Source organism: Erpetoichthys calabaricus, chromosome 6 (genome assembly GCF_900747795.2).
Source record: "Erpetoichthys calabaricus chromosome 6, fErpCal1.3, whole genome shotgun sequence".
Classification (NCBI taxonomy): Eukaryota; Metazoa; Chordata; class Cladistia; order Polypteriformes; family Polypteridae; genus Erpetoichthys; species Erpetoichthys calabaricus.
Genome location: NC_041399.2, coordinates 38980244 through 38999871, shown reverse-complemented (window position 1 = coordinate 38999871; position 19628 = coordinate 38980244). Strand labels below are relative to the sequence as shown.

Below are 19628 nucleotides of genomic sequence, written 5' to 3'. Positions count from 1 at the left end.
TGCATCCAGTAGACTAGCATCTGATCCTGTGTCTGAATATATCCATCCATTTTCCAACCTGCTGAATCCGAACACAGGGTCATGGGGGTCTGCAGGAGCCAATCCCAGCCAACACAGGGCACAAGGCAGGAACCAATCACAGGCAGGGTGCCAACCCACCGCAGGACACACACACACCCAGCACACACTAGGGCCAATTTAGAATCGCCAGTCCACCTAACCTGCATGTCTTTGGACTGTGGGAGGAAACCGGAGCGCCCGGAGGAAACCCACGCAGACACGTGGAGAACATGCAAACTCCACGTAGGTCTCCCAACTGCGAGGCAGCAGCGCTACCCACTGCGCCACCGTGCCGCCTGTCTGAATATATGAGTCAGGAAAATGGACAGGTTAATGTAAAATGGAAATGATAGCAAAAAATATGGTCTTGTTATTTTGATGTAATATTCAATACTGAAATATTTTAAATACTATAGTTTATATATTCAAATAAGGACTCTGAAAACTTGTAAATAACTGGTTAAATGAACAAAAATTTCTAAATTTATGTGCATTTCAGGCATAAAAGCTGTCTGTGTTTTACTCTTCTAGGTATATATTTACTAATTCCTATTAAAAACATCTGGATATTAGTTTGTCAGTGCAAATACTATTCATGTAACTTACAAACACACATATCCTGTAGTATAAACTATCTCAGATGCTCATTGAGAAGAGTTATATATCTGCCGCATTTTGTTTGATATACACCTGAACCATGTTGATTCACAAATCCAGGTTTCTAAATCTTAATTCCAGACCTAGTTGTTGTCTATGTGGAGTTTCTATGTGGATGTTCACCATGTCTGCCTGGCGTTTTCTTTGTTTTTCCTCCTAATTTTAAAATGCCGCTCTGTGAGTATGTATGTGAGTGGGCCTGTGTAATAAACTGGTGCCCCATCCAAGTCTTTTTCCTGCCTTATGTTGATGATGTTGTTATAATTTGAGACGCTATTTTATGTTACAACTGAGCGCAAGTATGACCTGAACTTATCATGAATTATACAATACCAGTAATGGCGCACTGCATGATAACGTGCAGTGAATACACTTGACTTGAGCCTTCATAGTTTTCATCCTCTTTCTCTGTACGTTTAGCATTTGTTTGCTCAGAGGTTGATGTGCTTGCTGCTTCCTGAGCAGCTCTTGTTTTCTGCACCCTAGTGGCCCGCTTCATCTCTTCTTTCTGATTAAGTCAGTGTTTGTGCTGCAATTACTTAGTATGTTTTCCTTAATTTTTCACTTAAGCTGGCACTTAAGTCTTCAATCTGCCTCAAGAATGATTTAAGATATGAAGAGGTAGGGAAAGTGATGGCGAAGGTGATAGGGATGAGAACGGCGCCTGTACATATGTGCCACACGGCTGCCCTGCTGGCCGCTGCTGAGAGTTGATTCTACAATAAAATAAAAATAAAAAGAGGAATAACCTTGGAGGTCAATCATCACCCCGAAAGTGAATAGTAGAGGTCACTTAGTATACGTGTACCAAATTTCAGGTCAACAGGTCAAACGGTTTGCGAGCTACAGGTGATTTAAAATCCTGGACAGACAAACGAACAATACAATACAATACAATTTATTTTTGTATAGCCCAAAATCACACATGAAGTGCCGCAATGGGCTTTAACAGGCCCTGCCTCTTGACAGCCCCCCAGCCTTGACTCTTTAAGAAGACAAGGAAAAACTCCCAAAAAAGCCTTGTAGGGAAAAAATGGAAGAAACCTTGAGAAAGGCAGTTCAAAGAGAGACCCCTTTCCAGGTAGGCTGGGCGTTCAGTGGGTGTCAAAAAGAATGGGGTCAATACAATACAATACACAGAACAGAACAAATTCTGAATACAGTATAAAAATAAAAATATTACAAGTACGGAGCATAATTTAACAGTAGATGATATCACATAATATGATTTGGATAGCGTATTATGTACAGTATATAAAGATAACGTATTTATATGTTTTATACTATACTAGCAAAATACTGCGCTTCGCAGCGGTGAAGTAGTCTTTAATACCAACATAGCTGAGGTTTTGAATATTTTTTGAAAGGCACTATAAGCCACTTTGTATTTTTTAAATTTATTTAGGCTTGATTTATAGGTAATGTTTGTGGAAGATTTATGTACATTTTTCAACATGTATTTGTTGTGTTTATTTTTAAGATACAGCAGCCACATCAAAAATAACAATAATAATCATTCAGCTGGAGTAACACAGTAGACACAAATGCAGACAAATAAAATTGAACAATCAACACAACAATATTATTGCAACTGTTTGACTGCATTGCTAAAAAACAATTTAATTCAAAGTCAAAATATAAGTATTTTCGACATGTGTTTACATTAAAACTTACGTCCAAATTTAGTAAATATTATCTTTTCACTACCATTTATGAATTCATTGATGTTAACCTTCATGCTCATCCTGGTTCACTAAAAAGTTCTCATTTGAAAAATTCTCTGATTTCTGTATTGAGTGAATGGTGATATTGTGATCTTAGTAAACAGACACAGTAAACAATCATGGATCAATGATTAAAGATTAAGATTATATTTTAATTGCTTCAAATTTTGTTAACATATTGGGCTAGTATGGTTATTTTCATGGATGGTTTATGTCATTGATTTGTTAAGATTCTGATTTTGCAGTCTACTTATTATGATGAGGGTTCAAGTACAGATCCTCTTTTAAGTAACCTGTATCAATGTATAGACTCAAGCACATACAGTATGGACTTTTTATTTCAGCTTTTACAATTTCAATTTATCTCTAACATCACTCTAGGATTGGGGAGCAGTGCTCTTCCAACTTTAGGACTGGGGAGCAATGCAGCCAACCCCCTCCCTTTAAAAAAGATGGTGCCTACAGTTATGTATTTTTCAATCAAAAAGCCCCTGGTCTGATTTGTCCTGTTCACTGACTGTCCCTTTTCTTGCTAACCGTATACAAAATGATAATGCTTTTTTTTCATTTTCTAATAATAATTAGTAGAATTATCTTCTGTACCATCGTCAGTCCACACCTTGAACCTGTCCCAGTCATTCAATACATAAGACACAATCTTCCTCCGGATATCAAGAGTGAGCCTGATATGGCCGTGCAATATGTAACACAGAGAATGGAAAAGGCAGCCGCCATCTCCGGGCATGGAAACCACTCGGTAAGTGACAGTTCTTTGATTGATGGTGATCACCTCGATAGACATGTTAATGGGGGTATGGCTGGAACGATAAAGAGAATGTGTACCTGAACAATGTAAACTAAGTCTAAAACACCTACACAATAACTATAATCATAATAATACAATACAACAGCAGAGAAGCCGTGGATTAAATAAAAAGGCTGCAGTTACCAGCAGGGAGACGTGAATACCATGGCGAAGCAAGGAAGGGAATGAAGAGACTGGAGCGATGGAAGGCCTATTAGCGCACCGCATTTGTGCTTCCTTTTCGTCGTCCCGGATGAAATAAAGTTGCAAAAATTTGTGTTCCTCAGTCGGCATAGGTAAAAGACAAGTGATACACTTGTCCCTGGACTTTAAATGAAGGCATAAAATTTCCCTCAACGATTTGGTTAGCACCAAATTACATCATTGGAAATGCACTGTTGTACTTTCGACTGTTGTTCAAGAAATGCTCACTTTGAGGATGTTTGCCATTTAACAGGCCCTCAAGAAGGTCAGGAAGCTTATGTAAAGGAATGAGAGAGACTTTACCAACGTTACAGCACAAACCAGGAGACTCGCATTTCCACCTATGAGCACGACAATACTCACAGTCAACAACCATGGATCCAATGTGTACTGTTTTGTTGTTTTCGCATGAGCTGCTTTTCATTATTGGGATCGTACCTAGAAATAGAAGCTCTATTAACTTGTGGATTTGCCTGCGAGTATTTAGCGACAGCGTCTCTATGAACTTGTCGATTTGCCTGCGAGTATTTAGGGACAGTGTGTCTATGAACTTGTGGATTTTTCTGTGAGTATTTGGCGGCAGCGTCACGAAGTTGTTTCTGTCTAGCTGCATCAGAAAATGTACGACAACATCTGACACGCCTCCTTTTTACTGTTTTCTCACAGCTTCCGAAATAAGTACGTACATTGGTTTCGGTTAGTGCAGGAAAGCCCCCTACCAAATTTCATGAAGATGGCGCCATAAATACGAAAGTTTAACATGGCGGACATTGTCGACCGTTATGACCGTTACGCGTAGAATTTCAAAATGAAACCTGCTTAACTTTTGTAAGTAAGCTGTAAGGAATGAGCCTGCCAAATTTCAGCCTTCTACCTACACGGGAAGTTGGAGAATTAGTGATGAGTGAGTCAGTGAGGGCTTTGCCTTTTATTAGTATAGACTAGCAAAATACCCGCGCTTCGCAGCGGAGAAGTAGTGTGTTAAAGAGGTTATGTAAACATATATATACATAAACATATATGCATATATATATATACATATACACATCCACATATATATATACATATATCAACATATATATACACATACATATACACACATACATTATATATATATATATATATATATATATATATATATATATACACACACACATGCAGACACATATACATATATATACATATTTGTATATCTACATATATATATACATATATATACATATTTGTATATCTACATATATATACACATATATACATATATATACATATTTGTATATCTACATACATACACATATATCTATCTATCTATATATATTATATACATATACATATATATATATATATATATATATATATATATATATATATATATATATATATATATATATATATATATATATATATATATATATAGCTGATTACCCAGTGGATTCGCTCACTGAGTGCAAGAGAAAAAAATAAAATGTATGTATAAAATAAGTTTAATTGCCAAATTTATTTTTCCACAAATAAAGACCACTTACAATAACATAGAAATCAATATAAACAACATTAACATCATTATCATTTGAGAATATGAAGTAATATATAAGAAGCACATTGCATATAAATATAAATTATTAAACATTAAAATGTTCTTCTATAAAACGCTACCGTGGCTATTCGTTTGTCTGTCCAGGATTTTAAATCAGCTGTAGCTCGCAAACCGTTTCACCTATTGACTTGAAATTTGGTACACATATACTACGTCACGTCTACTATTCGCTTTCCCACACATATGAACACACACATATATATATAAATATATATATATATATATATATATATATATATATATATATATACACATACATATACACACACATACACATATATACATATACATACATAGTGCGTTGCAACACGGGCTGTGATTGTTACATGGGAGGGAGACGACAAATCACAGCTTCCCGCTTTCTAATCGGGCTTGTGATTGCTGCTTTGACGGATGCCCAGATCCCACAGTATTTCCCCTTAGGAGAGGCGTTAGGCAAGTGTAATTGAATAGCGGTGCTGCAAGTTATTACTCTTTTTATCTTTATTTTATTTTATTGTAGAATCAACTCACAGCTGCGCGCACCAGTGCGTGCGTGGCGGATGCGTACGGCTGACGTTTTCATTGTCTACCACCTTCGCTAATCATTCTTGAGGCAGATTGAAGACTTAAGTGCCAGCTTAACTGATAAATTAAAGAAAACATACTAAGTTTTAAAAAAAATCAGTTTTAACGGGAAAAGATGCCGACGAAAGAAGAGAAGCAGCGGGACGCTAGGGTGAAGAGCTGCTCATTAAGCAGCAAGCTCATCAACCGCTGAGCAAACGAATGGTAAACGTACAGAGAAAGAGGATAAATACTATGAATGGTCATGTCAAGTGTATTCACTCCACGTTATCGTGCAGTGCGCTGTTACTGGTATTTTGATAAAAGAATCTGAATAACATATAAGAAGCGTATAAATTATTAAACAGTAAAACATTAACATTTAAGAAGTAAAGATATATTGAGTACTACTGTAGTGCTTTCGGGTATAGTACATTTTTTGTTTGCCCATTACATGCATAAATGTATACATTTTTTGGTGTACCTACCCAAGAACACGCGACATGACCCGGCAGTTAAAAATTTATCGCTCCAGCAATTTTAACTCTGTTACAAAGTCATCTAATATGGTATTGCAAACGGCAGCGGGAGCGTTTCTATAAACTCAATTTAAACTTACTGTTTACACCGTGCTTTGAAGATGCATAGTATGCGACACGTGTTTCGCCGTAATTGTGGGCTCATCAGGAGTACACAGTCACTGCACTCCCTTACGGGAATCGATCCTCGGACGTAGAGGCGAAGCCCCTAACGTTGTGCCACGGCGTGAGGTTCGTTCATTTGACAGCATGTAGATCGGGGTAATTACATTGCAGGCATTTGTAGTCTGATTCACAATCTGATTGTATGGGTGGTTACCTACCAGGTAATGCTTGTGGTTGGTGAGCAAGTCGGCTAACTTCTGCCACGGTGCCCTCTTTCAGTTGCGAGAAGCAGATCATACAATGGTTGAAATAGTTTAATATATATAGCAAAATCACCGCGCTTCGCAGGGGCGAATATGGTATTGCAAACGGCAGCGTTTCTATAAACTTAATTTAAAGTTACGGTTTATACCGTGCCTTGTTTCATATTCTTTTCCTACCTTATCAATTGTGTAATGTGTTTTTTGAACAGGTTTGATTCATGGAAGTGATCACTCCTGCTGCGTTCAGTCACTTCACGTGAGCCGCTCTCTTGTGTGATGTTGCGATGTCCACGGGTTTATTTAATGTTAGCTAAGACCCGGCAGTTAAAAGTTTCTCGCTACAGCAATTTTAACTCTGTTACAAAGTGATGCAAACTCTCGTTTATACCTCGTGTCTTCTCATTAAACTTGTATCTCGCGAATATGGCATTGCAAACGGAAGCGGGAGCGTTTCTATAAAGTTAATTTAAGGTTACGGTTTACACCGTGCTTTTTTATACCTCGTGTCTTATGAAGATGCTTGTATGCGTCACTCACTCGCTTCTTATTGTTTCGCTGCCTTGTCAATTGTGTGATGAATGTTTTCTTCAGCGCTCTTTGGGGCTCCTCCTTCTTTTCTACGTACTGAGTTCACAGTCAGTTCACGTGATTACGTGGGAGGCGTGATGACGCGACACGCAACTCAGTCTCCTACGGCCATCTTGCTGCCTTCCATTACAGTATATGGACAAAAAAGAGGTTCCAGTTATGACCATTACGCGTATAATTTTGAAATGAAACCTGCCTAACTTTTGTAAGTAAGCTGTAAGGAATGAGCCTGCCAAATTTCAGCCTTCCACCTACACGGGAAGTTGGACAATTAGTGATGAGTGAGTCAGTCAGTCAGTGAGTGAGTGAATCAGTCAGTGAGGGCTTTGCCTTTTATTATTATAGATATATATATATATATATATATATATATATATATATATATATATATATATATATATATATATATATATATATATATATATATATATATATATATATATATATATATATATATATATATATATATATATATATCATGAGGCAGCTGGAACATAGCATTCAGACACAGACTATCTTCTGAACAGTATGGCACTCTGTATTTCTGAAGTTCTCTTTTTTGGGAATCTGCCAATTACTTGTTTTTGGCACCAATGGACCCAACTTCATCCTTTGCACAAATTCATTCAAATGGGTCATCCTGCAGGACCCAAGCCCTTATTTCTTGGTGCTTATGTTTTATTTTACAGCATACATATTTAGGTACCTGTTTGGTAAGGAAGTGCCAAGGAGAAATTGGTTATAAAAAGGTTGGAGAAGTGGCAATTTACACTTGGGGTGTTTCATTGTGGATAGACTGTTGGCATGGGATTGTATGAAATGTAGAAGTGCAGTGTGCCCTGGCAGGGTAACAGGCAGCTGGACCAGCACCACAGAGACAAAGTGGTGGCTTTGGGGTAAGGATGGATGGATGTTAGAAATTCAACAGACATCGGAGATGCCTAGCCCCAGACCAGAAGCAGGTAAAAGGGGACAAGGAATGGACTACAAACGTTCCTTGAAAGGGGCAGGAGATAGCAAAGAGCACTTGTGTTGTATGTCCCTATACCCTGTTCTGTGGAACATGAGAGGTCAGAGACATCAGGAGCGCCGTCTCTCTTATTGTGTATGGGAGACTTAGGAACAAAGGAAGGCCTGGCATCACCAAAGGAAGTAGAAGAACACTTACCAAGTGGCACTGTTGAGTTTAGAACTGGAAGGTGAGTTAGTCATGAGATTAAGTGGTAATTAGTTAATCCATCCATCCATCCATCCATTTTCTAACCCGCTGAATCCGAACACAGGGTCACGGGAGTCTGCTGGAGCCAATCCCAGCCAACACAGGGCACAAGGCAGGAACCAATCCCGGGCAGGGTGCCAACCCACCGCAGGACTAGTTAATCCACCCATCTGTCTATTATCCAACCTGCTATATCCTAACTACAGGGTCACGGGGGCAGTTAATATGACCAGAAATTTGAAACAGCAGAAAACAGTTAAGAGGTGAATGGAAGTCTGATTTTGTGCTTATCATATTTGTTAACCGTGGACAAGTCAGCAAGCCACGCCACCTGAACTTATTCAAGGTTTCCTGTCAGTTTCCAGATGTGATACTTTGTTCTTTGTTTTATATCACTATTTATCCCACTGTAACTTTGTGTCTGGTAGATACAAACCAATTATTTTGAAAGAGCATATTTTGTCACTTTTGCTCCTATAAATCAAAAGAAAAGAGCCACTCTGACATTTATTCATAACTAGAAAACTTTGAAGACCAATATATATCGAAAAAGAGAAATGTTTATAATTTATCAAAACAAACATGAATTTTACACTGTGGGGAACAGAACGTGCAAAGGAACACAGCGCAGCAAAAAATACAGTACTACTGGCTCACTGGGCACCTGTTACAGGCAGGTGTGTCTTTTACTTCACTGTCATGGCTTGCCCATTTGCTCACCTATCAAGTTCCAAAAAAAGCATTTCTTTCTCACTTCCTCTCCATTAACTCTTTACCCTAACTCTCATATAGTTTCTAAATTCCATATAACAGTGGCCTCAGGGGTCATATCTGAAAACTAACAAAACACCTGCTTGGCAAGAGGAACACTTGGCTAGACCTTTCTCTACATCTCCCTACCATCTCTGCAGCTCTTGGCTCTGTGGCCCATGTTATGGCATCCTGACAGTCCCCTTGGCCTGTCCTTTACTTGTGCAGCATAACATCTTTCTTCTCTACAGTTCCCTCCATCCATTGCATAATAAAAACTCTCTTTCGTGGTTCCTCAGACTTTGTTGCTTCTGCAGTGATGAAGTTGACTGAGGACTTTCTTCATTGACAGAGGATACCCTTCTTATATTGCGGTCATGTCCCTCAGTCAAGCCAGCAAATATCCACTCGAGATGGAACCCAAATAATGAAAACTACATCCGGATGGTCCTCCTATTCCATCCTAACACTCTATCTCTCCCACAGTTACTAAAACAAAAGTTCCACATTTTGCTGACTGATCCTTTCGCATGAGGATCATTCAATTGATCTCCTTCTGTCAACCACATAACCTTCCTGCAAGCTTCTTGTATGCAACTCACTCCAAAGAGGAGTGACACATTCCCCGCCAGGCACTTTCAGCTGAAACAGGAGCCACTCTGTCATTTGCAAATATACCACCAACGCCTTGGGTCTGGTCCCTTTCGGAAATTCTTACCAGTCTAAAAATCGGATCTACTGTATTTCTTTTAAGAAGTGTCTAGCCATCTACATGAAACAGGGAGATGGCTAACAAATGGTTTCAATGACCACATTGAAGACACGAAATTCAAATACTCTGTTCTCTGTTTTCAAATTAAAACAGTAGAAGAAAAGCTCATTTGCACCCTGGGATCACTTAATTCTCCACGTCTTGATGGCTGAGCAACTTTTAACCTCTTCTGTAATGGCAGCTACTATCATCTTCTCCTGTCACCTGCCCTGGCTTTGTTATCTCCTTTCTTTCCTTTATATGTTACCTACTCTTTCCTTTTCAGCTGCACATGTGATCAGGGATATAGAACCGAAACATTGTGTCTTTAACTGTCTTTCCTTTTCCATGTGGAAACAGCCATTAACCTTTTTTTCCATTGCCTAAAACTTCCCAGCTAGGGGCTTTGTGTTTCCACCTGTGAACCAGAGGATCATGTAACCTCTTACCACTCCTCAAATACCTTTCTATTATTAGAAAAGTCCATGTTTCCCTAAGGAAACCTATCTCTTAGAATTGTCAGAAAAACTGTAATATTCCTACGTAGATGCCACTTTCTCTGTTTTGAATTAATGGCCTTGTAAGTTTCATTTATGGGGCACCTGTCTTATAATTTCCCCATCTACTGTCATCTCAAAGTGGTCAGATCAGGTTAGGTTGGGGAGCACACACTAGTACAACTTGTTGCTTCACCCACCACACAAAGCAACAGCTTGGGATCCCGGTTGGCAACCCCCCCAGGCAGACACACGGTCCAGTCCCACCCTCTGGAAATGACCATCTATCTGCCACAGCCAGGTGTTACGTGGCCATCCCTTTGGCCTGGTACAACTGCTCTGGTCCTCAAAAATGAGGTTCCCGTGAGCCGGATCACCCTCTGGGAATGACAACACATGGCCATAATGCAGTAAGTAATGCTCCCTCACAATTCAGGTAATGTGCCTCATTTAGGACTCCATGAGCAACCACTCATTCGACCCAAAGTTAAACCAGCAGTACCCAAGGATTCTCCAAAGAGACACAGTACCGAGGAATCCAGTCCTCGTCTCAGGTCACAGGATAGTGTTAATGTCTCACAACCATATAGCAAGACAGGAAGCACCAGAACTCTAAAGACTTGGACCTTCGTCCTTTTGTAAAGATATTGGGAGCGCCATACACATCTTTCCAGTGACCTCAAAACCCCCCATGCTCTCCCAATCCATCTACTGACTTCATAGGAAGAGTCACCAGAGACATGAATGTCGCTGCTGAGGGAAGTAAACCTCTCAACGAGGTCGACACTCTCTCTGCAGACAGACACAATGGAGATCGTTGTTGCCTAAGAGGTCATTAAAGGCCTGGCTCTTTGTTTTTATTCAGGACACATGCAAGCCCAGACACTCAGACTCCTCGCTCAGTCTCTTGAGAGCCCCGATCAGAGGCTCCATTGCCTCCGCAACACCTGCCTCATAATTTCCCATCTACACCAATCATCTCAAAGTGCTTATAGAGGAATTCTATCACTGCTTGGATGAGTCTGTCTCTCTCAGTATGGATTTTCACCACTCCTTTCCCATACGATTGTTATGATTGAAAGGCAAAATGTTTCGAATCACATACAGTTTTGCAAAACTGACACAAAAATTTGCTTCATATTCAATTTAATAACACATGGGTAAAATCAATTCTATTTAGGTCTCTTATGTACATTACCATGAAGTTGTGCAGTTCATTTTTTTAATGTGACATGTTGCATGTTTGCCACACGAAGACACACTAAAACACGCCATCATATCGACATACTGTGTTATCTCCACAGTCGTTGTTTCCATATTTCCCTTGAGAAGCTATATATTGATTTCTGTTTTTCATTTTTTATGTTTTTCCTATAATTTCTGAGTTCTCTGATTTTTTTAACCATTTCTCCTGCCATTTTGTATTTCTGATGATTGCCACTATATTTGATTCCCATCATGAGAACCGTTTGCATCATCCCTTCCTAGGCCTGTGTCCTCAGAGGCAGCGACCTTTGGATAACGATGTGATGGGATAAACGGTCACCTAGGAATTTATTTTTTATCTGAGTTGCGGAAAGAAACCCCTTTTTTAAATTTCTCTTTCTCTTTTAATCTCTTTCTAAATGTTTTGAGCATTTTTTTTTCTAGTTCCGACTTTTTCTGCCCTGTATTTTTGTCTCCTGTTTTGGCTTAGATGCTTATGTCTTTGATCTCTTGGTTTTGACCCTTTGGTATTACTTGTCTATTCTACAGGTTATTTCTCAAATCTAGTCAGTTTGCTGACATAACACATGCTCCTTTTAGTTGACATATGAGGAATTTGTGAAAAATATCTAACTGTGAGTGCTCCTCTGAAATGTCCAATTGAGAAACACACACAAGATGTCTTTATCAAGTCATGGATCATATGGAAATAAACTCTCACAAGTCAATGTGCCGATTATCACAACCAATGGGTATGCTACGAAACTCATGTCAGTGTGCACATCATGATTTGTGGGCTATTCTTTTGAGTGTCACTCTCCTTTGTGTACTACTAATTTAAATTTACTTTATCTCTTTTGCCATCCCTTAACGTATTATGGAAAATGTGTATGTTTCCAAACTTTTGCAGTTGGTAACATTCTGAAACTCTTTATACTAATGCTATATAAATTATCTTACAGTTATGAAGTTTGGTCTGATTATTAAAAACTACCTGTGCTACCCGTCTAAGATGATTTGAAATCTAAATAATCAACGTAGACCCGAGCGTTAATGTTAACATTGGACCATCTTTTGGAATGTATTTTGTAATGCATGTAGTAATAAAATATAGACAATAATAATAATAATAATCCATCCATCCATCCATTATCCAACCCGCTATATCCTAACACAGGGTCACGGGGGTCTGCTGGAGCCAATCCCAGCCAACACAGGGCGCAAGGCAGGAAGCAAACCCCGGGCAGGGTGCCAGCCCACTGCAGAAGAATAATAATAAAAATAGTAATAATAAGCAAAATTAATAAAATATAATAATAATAATAAAATACATTGCTACAAATGTTTGTGATGAACCATCTGTTGGAATGACAAATATAGTGCATTTTATTACTAGAAATGTTTCAGATGAACCATCTTTTGGAATGACAGAGACGTACCAGCCAGATGTACACAGAGATACACAAACACTTATCCTTTTATTAAGGTGGATTGATAAACTTCTCCCAAAAATCACTGTTTCTTATGCTACTCATGGGTCTATAGTCATGGGTATCAATCTTAAATGCAGTTACTGTCTGTGTGGACTTCACATGTTTTCCCCATGTTTGCATGCCCTGGGAACCCCAGTTTTCCTCTGACATCAAAAAAAGGTTCTTGTTAGGTTGATTGGCAATTCTAAATTTGGTCTATGTGAGAGTAGGCATGCACCCTAGTATGAACCTGTGCCCCATTAAGGGATGGTTCCTGTCCAAAGCAAAATCATTGGAAGAAATTAATTTTAGGAAGGGATGAGGAAGTCCAGGAAACATAATTCTACATGTGATTAATCAGTTGAAGCTATCATAAAACAAAAAAAAAATCTACCCCCAGCTATACCTGTGGCTAATGGTGACCCTTTATTGGATTAGGCTGGTTTGGAAAATATATATCATGTGCAGGTGCATTTAGGGGATATCCTCAGAACTCCAAAAAGGTAGGCAGGGGGTAGAGAGGGGGCACTATTCACTGACATGTTTTTGTTTCACCTGCAGTTTGAATGCTTTCAGGCCAGAGTATGGGTGACCAAGTTTCATCTCCAGCCCACAAAGCCCTGCACCTTCCAGATCAGCACTATAAGGATCCAAAAGTCTGTCTTTGAGGACCAGCATTTAAGGAAAATGGAGCTCCACCTCAGCAGCATTTTTACTTTCATTGAATTGCACACATGTGCATTTTCTTTCAATACTGTAGCTTTCCATCAACCTTTTTAAACAGGGTTACTTGCTGGTACCCTAACTCTTTGTTGCCTGGCCTGCCTAATCTATCTTAGTGTGATGTTACTATGGAAAACAGATAACACTTCTATACAGTGAAGACAATTGGAGTCTGGAGCAAACTGCTTATTATCTGATGTAAGTGATACTTTACTGGATAGCAAAAAGGAATCAGCCATGGCTGTAAAACAAGTACACTGCTTTATTCTGTTTCCTTGTTGGGCAATGGATCACTAGCTACTTTCTCTCACTTAAGGGAGAACAAATTCAAATAGATGGTCAATCCATCCACTCTGTTCAGTACCAAATGTCTGGGACATGAAGCCAGTATAAGCAAGAGTGGCTGCAATACAGGAAGAAGTGCTGGATGGGATATTACTCTGTCTAACAAAGGTCCTTTCAAAAGAATAGAGTGATAAAGACGCTCCTTTACTTAATGAAGACAGATGTTTAATATTGAATATAACATAACATGAGCCCTGCCCATTTCCTTTGAACTATAAACTTGAAATAATTTTAAAAAAACTGCATTAAATATACCGTACCTATGGGGCATTTCCCCTCAGTCCTCGTTTCAGAAAGTGCTTTTGATCACTGGATGAGGAGACTATATTAACTGAATGTCAGTTTGACGTTGGCGATTTTTTAGGGGTGGTGGTGAGAGGTGGAATTAAACTTAAAAAAAAAAAGTATATCTCAAAACAAGTTTACGGCATAAAAATGAATCCCCGAGGTCTTCAATTATATCTGATGATCTCCACATCGCAGCCAGTGTTTGGCGAACAGCTGGAGGAAACGTTAATTACTAAGTTCATTCTGCACCCCGAATACGTCTGAACTCTGCTAAATGAAGAGAATTTCAATCCAGATCACCGAAGGAGAATGAATATGCATTGTCTATGCGCATCAATAAAAAGCGAAGCCACAAAGATTAATGTGCGGTATATTTTTTAATGCACAATTAGTGTATTGTAAAACCTGCTCGAAAGGATGCTGCTTACGTCTCATGCATGATCTGTGATTTTTAAAGTGAAACGTTCGCCATATGCGGTAAAGCAGGAATTAACAGGAAAACGCTGTGCTGGAAGGACATACATAAAACGCGTCAGTGTACAAATAGAAAGTTAACAAGCTTGAGATCTGGATGAAAATATTTATTTTCTTTCAATGTAGAATTTGATTTCTAGTGAACGTTAAGACGTCAGAAATTAAACAAACAGCGAAAAAGAGTAATTTAAATCGGAGACTGTCAGCGACTCTAATTAAATCTGTTTAAACAATGTCGACAGATTCGCTCAGGTGGCAGAAAAGAAAAATACTTTAGGGATTCTAACATGGAAAATAAGACGGATATTCCCACACACCTCCTACATCACGCTTGACTTCGGTTACATACGCGGCATTTCTACACAGCCCTAAAGTGTCCTGAAGCATAGCTGAAAGATAACCGCAAACTGGGACGAGATTACTACAGTAATGTGACACGTAACCTGCACATTCTGTAGAGGTGTATGTGCACCTAGAAAGCTACAGGCTAAATGTGACCTTATGTATTGATTCAGTGAACAGCTGGGTAATACCTTTTAACGGAATAAAGAATTTACTAGGTCAGCTAAACTGGCTTGGGGTGACATCATTCTTGCTGCCGATACAACTGGGAAAGAAAAGACTTTTATTTTGTCTATGATTTCGCAACGTACAATTTTGGGACTTTTCACTGTCCCGTCCTTTTCTCTCCATTTCTATATATATGCGTCGTAAATTAAAGCATCAAAACTGAAGAACTTGCTCTCAACCAGTTTGACAGAGAACTATCTATCTATCTATCTATCTATCTATCTATCTATCTATCTATCTATCTATCTATCTATCTATCTATCTATCTATCTATCTATCTATCTAACGGATCAACTAGTTATTAAACTAACTGTCCAGTTAGCTATATTTTGCAAAAGCAGTTCAGTGGGCGATTTTATTGTTCCAATTTTAGTTTCAGCGGCGTGATTCGACATTCACTAATTAAGTATGTTTCTCAGTAAAACAAAATAGCTTGCTTACCTGAGGTTTCTTGTTAACAGGTGGTGGTATATATTTAGAAACCTGTATTTATGTATTTCTTCCTGTATTCCTTCAATCTTCAGCTATCCAGTACTATATCCATTTAGATTACAAGTCTTGCACACTCGCTAGTAAATCGCTCCGGGACTGGGTACCCATTTTCCTCCTTTTTTCCCCCAACGCAAGAGTCGCAGCAAGTGTCTTATGCACAGTAATAAGAAGCGACAGAAAGAAACAAAAATATATGCGGAGAAACACGAGAAAATGTTTTCACTTCATATATTCAAAATAAGACGCAAGTTGACGGGTTTCCTGATTGCGGTTGTTGCATTAATTCCTCAGGGTAAATCTGTAAATAATCCCGTTGAAATGCAAGCTGCACATTTTTTCAGGCTCTCGGAGCAAAACGGTCGCTGTCTCTTCCTGATGGTGCTGAAATGTCTGAATGGGAAAATAAATAAATAAATAACGGGCGAGCAGCCACGCAGGCAGCACCAACGGAGAGAAAACGGCAAAGGATTCTTTTCCTACACTTGTCCGAATCGCGATTCCATTGACTGATTGATTGACTTGACACGCTAATCAGTGAATGTAGAGAACAAAGAGAAAGAGAGAGAAAGAAGAAACAGAAGAAGAAAAGAACGGTTCGTGTTAATATGCGAATTGAGATCATTTGACTATAGCTGGCACTGTTAGTGAAAAACTGCAGTTTGAAACAGAGGGGACTGTAACCGAGTGCCCAGGCTGGATGTAGTTCGCTTAATTGAATAGTGAACGGTCCAAATTATAGCGCATCCATTATCCGTATTTTTACAATACCGTGTCGTTCTCTCAATCTTATCTGTGATTATGTTTTAAATTATATTAAAGGTAGATACTTGCTTTGAAAGTCAATTGTTTTATGCACATCTGTTATATTACACGTATTTTACTTTATTGTGTCTTTATTGATCGCATTCAGATAGTTTCTCATTGCAATGTACTTCTGTCTTTGATAGTGGAATTATTCATGTAGAAAAGTCAGAGCTCCTGCTTTGAGGAGGAGCATTATAAAAAAAGAAAGAAAGATGGTTCATTGCGATCGAATGTATGCGGTATAGGACAAACTCTGACAGACTAAATGCAGCTACAATTATAAAAACGTCTGTATAACATGTAACGAATCTGAGCTGAGCGTTCCACTTCATCTACCACCCACATTTTGCTAATTTCTCTCCCACTTCAAATTAGCAGTAGTAGAGGATGTGATCATCACGTAATATTAACTCGATCTTTTCGCTGCTGCGCTTGTTTTGTTAAGAATGTAGGATCCGCGAGGCTTCATAATAGAAAATAATCGCATCACGAACAACCCCGATGATAATCACTTTTAACTTTTTATAGACTGCCTGCACACAATCAAGGGCGAAATTCCGGTAGATCTGCTCTACCGACTGAAGGAATGTTCAGAGAAAGGGCAACTTTTCTTTTTGCCAGCAGGAGGCCCATTAGACAGCATATCACGCCAGCGTGCCTGCGACTGTAGAATAAAGGAAGCTTCTTGGGGAAGAAAAGCGCGGCACTGTGGCATGTTTTGACTTACGAAAGACAAAGCTAATCGTTCATGTCATTTTATCAATGTTCAGATTGGATAAGTCGAGGAAATTTGCAACCTTTTGCTAATTTATTCGTATTTTGATAAGGTGCTGCTGCTTATTGCTTCATATAGCGAATACATTATTGTTAAAACGTGCCACATGTTCTAGTCACGCTGCAGCTCTAATTTATACTTTTTTTGAGGCTTACATAATAATACTCATCACCTTTAATGGAATATTAATTTGATTATAATTTTGTGAAAATTAGCATTTTTCAACATTTATATATTTGTAACCTAGTTTTGTTTCAAATGTTTTAAAAAGGCAACTGTGACGCTATAATGTTGTGGTGGTGCAATGGTTAGTGCTGCTGATTCAAAGTTTCAGTTCCCTGGGGTCCTTGAATGATCACTCACTGTGTGGAGTTTACACTTTGTCTTGTATTTCAAAGAGTAATTTGCTCATTTTTTGGCTCATTCACAACTTTAACTTGGCACCAAGTGGATGTGTGTATAAAGGTGACCTTGTAACAGACCCGCATCCCAGTCAGGGTTTGTTCACGACTTGCTTCTGATGCAGCCAGAATAGGCGACTGAACAACACTGCCCTTTAATGAAATAGACGCATAAATGAACAGATGTATTCATTGACAAGTACAGTTATTTTTGCAAGATGTTAGTCTTCTGTATATCTTTTATGCATTGATGAGATATCAGAAGGGAAGATCATAAAATGGTTTAAATAAGATTAAGTCCAACGATGTGAAAATACTTGTCAGTATATACTCAGAATTATCCATCCATCCATTCATCCATCTTCCAATCCTTGAACAGGGCACCAATCCTTCACAGGGTGAACACATACACTAAACACGCACACACACACACAATCACTAGGACCAATTTAGCATAGTCAGTCCAACTAACCTGCATGTTTTTGGACTGTGGTAGAAAACTGGAGCACCCAGGGGAACCCACACAGTCACACAAAGAACATGCAAATGCCAAGCATGGAGGTTACCCGGGATGTGAACCCCAGCCTACTTGTTGCAAGGCAGCAGCATCAAAATTACATTAATGTAAAATACATTCCAATGGAATAAAATTCATGAGACTTGGTGGCACAGTGCTTAGGAAGATACAGTAGGTTTTAATCCCAGCCTGTATCCTGAATGTATTACTAGTTACATGTTCTCATACTGTCTGTACTGATTTTGTTCCAAGTACACTGGTTTTCCTCACAACTCAATGGTATAGATGTTAGGTTAAGAATCAAATTGGTATAGTCGGATTCAGTGTGGTTGTGTGAATATGCCTTGAAGTGGACCAGCCTTCCAATTTTAGTTCTCATCTTGCCCCTAATGCAGCCCAAATAGGCATTAGGCTTGAAGGACCCTGTAATGGAATCTGAGATGGATGGATGGATGGATGGATGGATGGATGGATGGATGGATGGATGGATGGATTGGAAAAAAATCACAGCAGAATGTACAAAATACCATTTACAGAAATCTTGAAAATGAAGGTGCCAAAGTGGTTCTTCAGAAGGATGCCATAGGTGAACTATGTCTGGTTCCCAAAAGAACCATCTACATGACAATTACAGAAAGCACCTTTATTTGTTTTGATCTGTTACCAAGTTTCATGAATCATCATGGATAGATGATAAGAGATTTCTGAAAAACCAATGGGCTCAGGATTTGAAAAAGAGAATAACACAGGCGGAGTTCAAGTTTTCTTGATCTTTTAGTATCCTGCTAGTTAGCCTACTTCTGTTTTATTTAACAAATTAGGAATCTTTTCAAAGCCCAAAGAACCAATTTCATACACAAAGAGCCCTTCCCAGAATGAAACAGTTCTTTGTCAATCAATGGTTCTAACGTGCCACTGCAGAACCCTTACTGTTACAAATGTATGTAAGGGGAGTTTTCAAGACCATTTTTCAAATATGGTATCTGAAGATTACTTTCCCATAGAGGATTACCAGTGAAACAGGTTAAAGAAAAATGAGCACAATGGAGAGCAGACTGTCTGTGGTGTTGACCTGTAAATTAAAAGGTTAGCACTTCATTCCCGATCACTGATTGACTCGCTGTGTGAGTCTCTCCAAGACAGAATTGCTCCAACTATGGAATCAATTGAACAATATGCTTGTAATTTGATTTTACTTTGGAAAAAAAAAGTGTTTGCTAAATAGATAACTTCAAATGTAGAAAAGAGAACAGGGTAAA

General features: G+C 38.8%; 1 protein-coding gene across 2 annotated transcripts in view; it reads right to left on the bottom strand.

Annotated features, from left to right (window-relative positions):
• The window catches only part of sntg1 (syntrophin, gamma 1), a 939332-nt gene extending 922809 nt beyond the window's left edge, over positions 1 to 16523 (bottom strand). Inside the window, exon 1 of one of the 2 annotated variants that reach the window (XM_051929377.1) lies at positions 15822 to 16523. The gene's annotated coding sequence lies outside the window, so the exon portion shown is untranslated. The remainder of the gene's footprint in view (positions 1 to 15821) is intronic. The other variant, XM_028803505.2, reaches the window with a different exon arrangement.
• Between the last annotated feature and the right edge of the window lie 3105 nt (positions 16524 to 19628).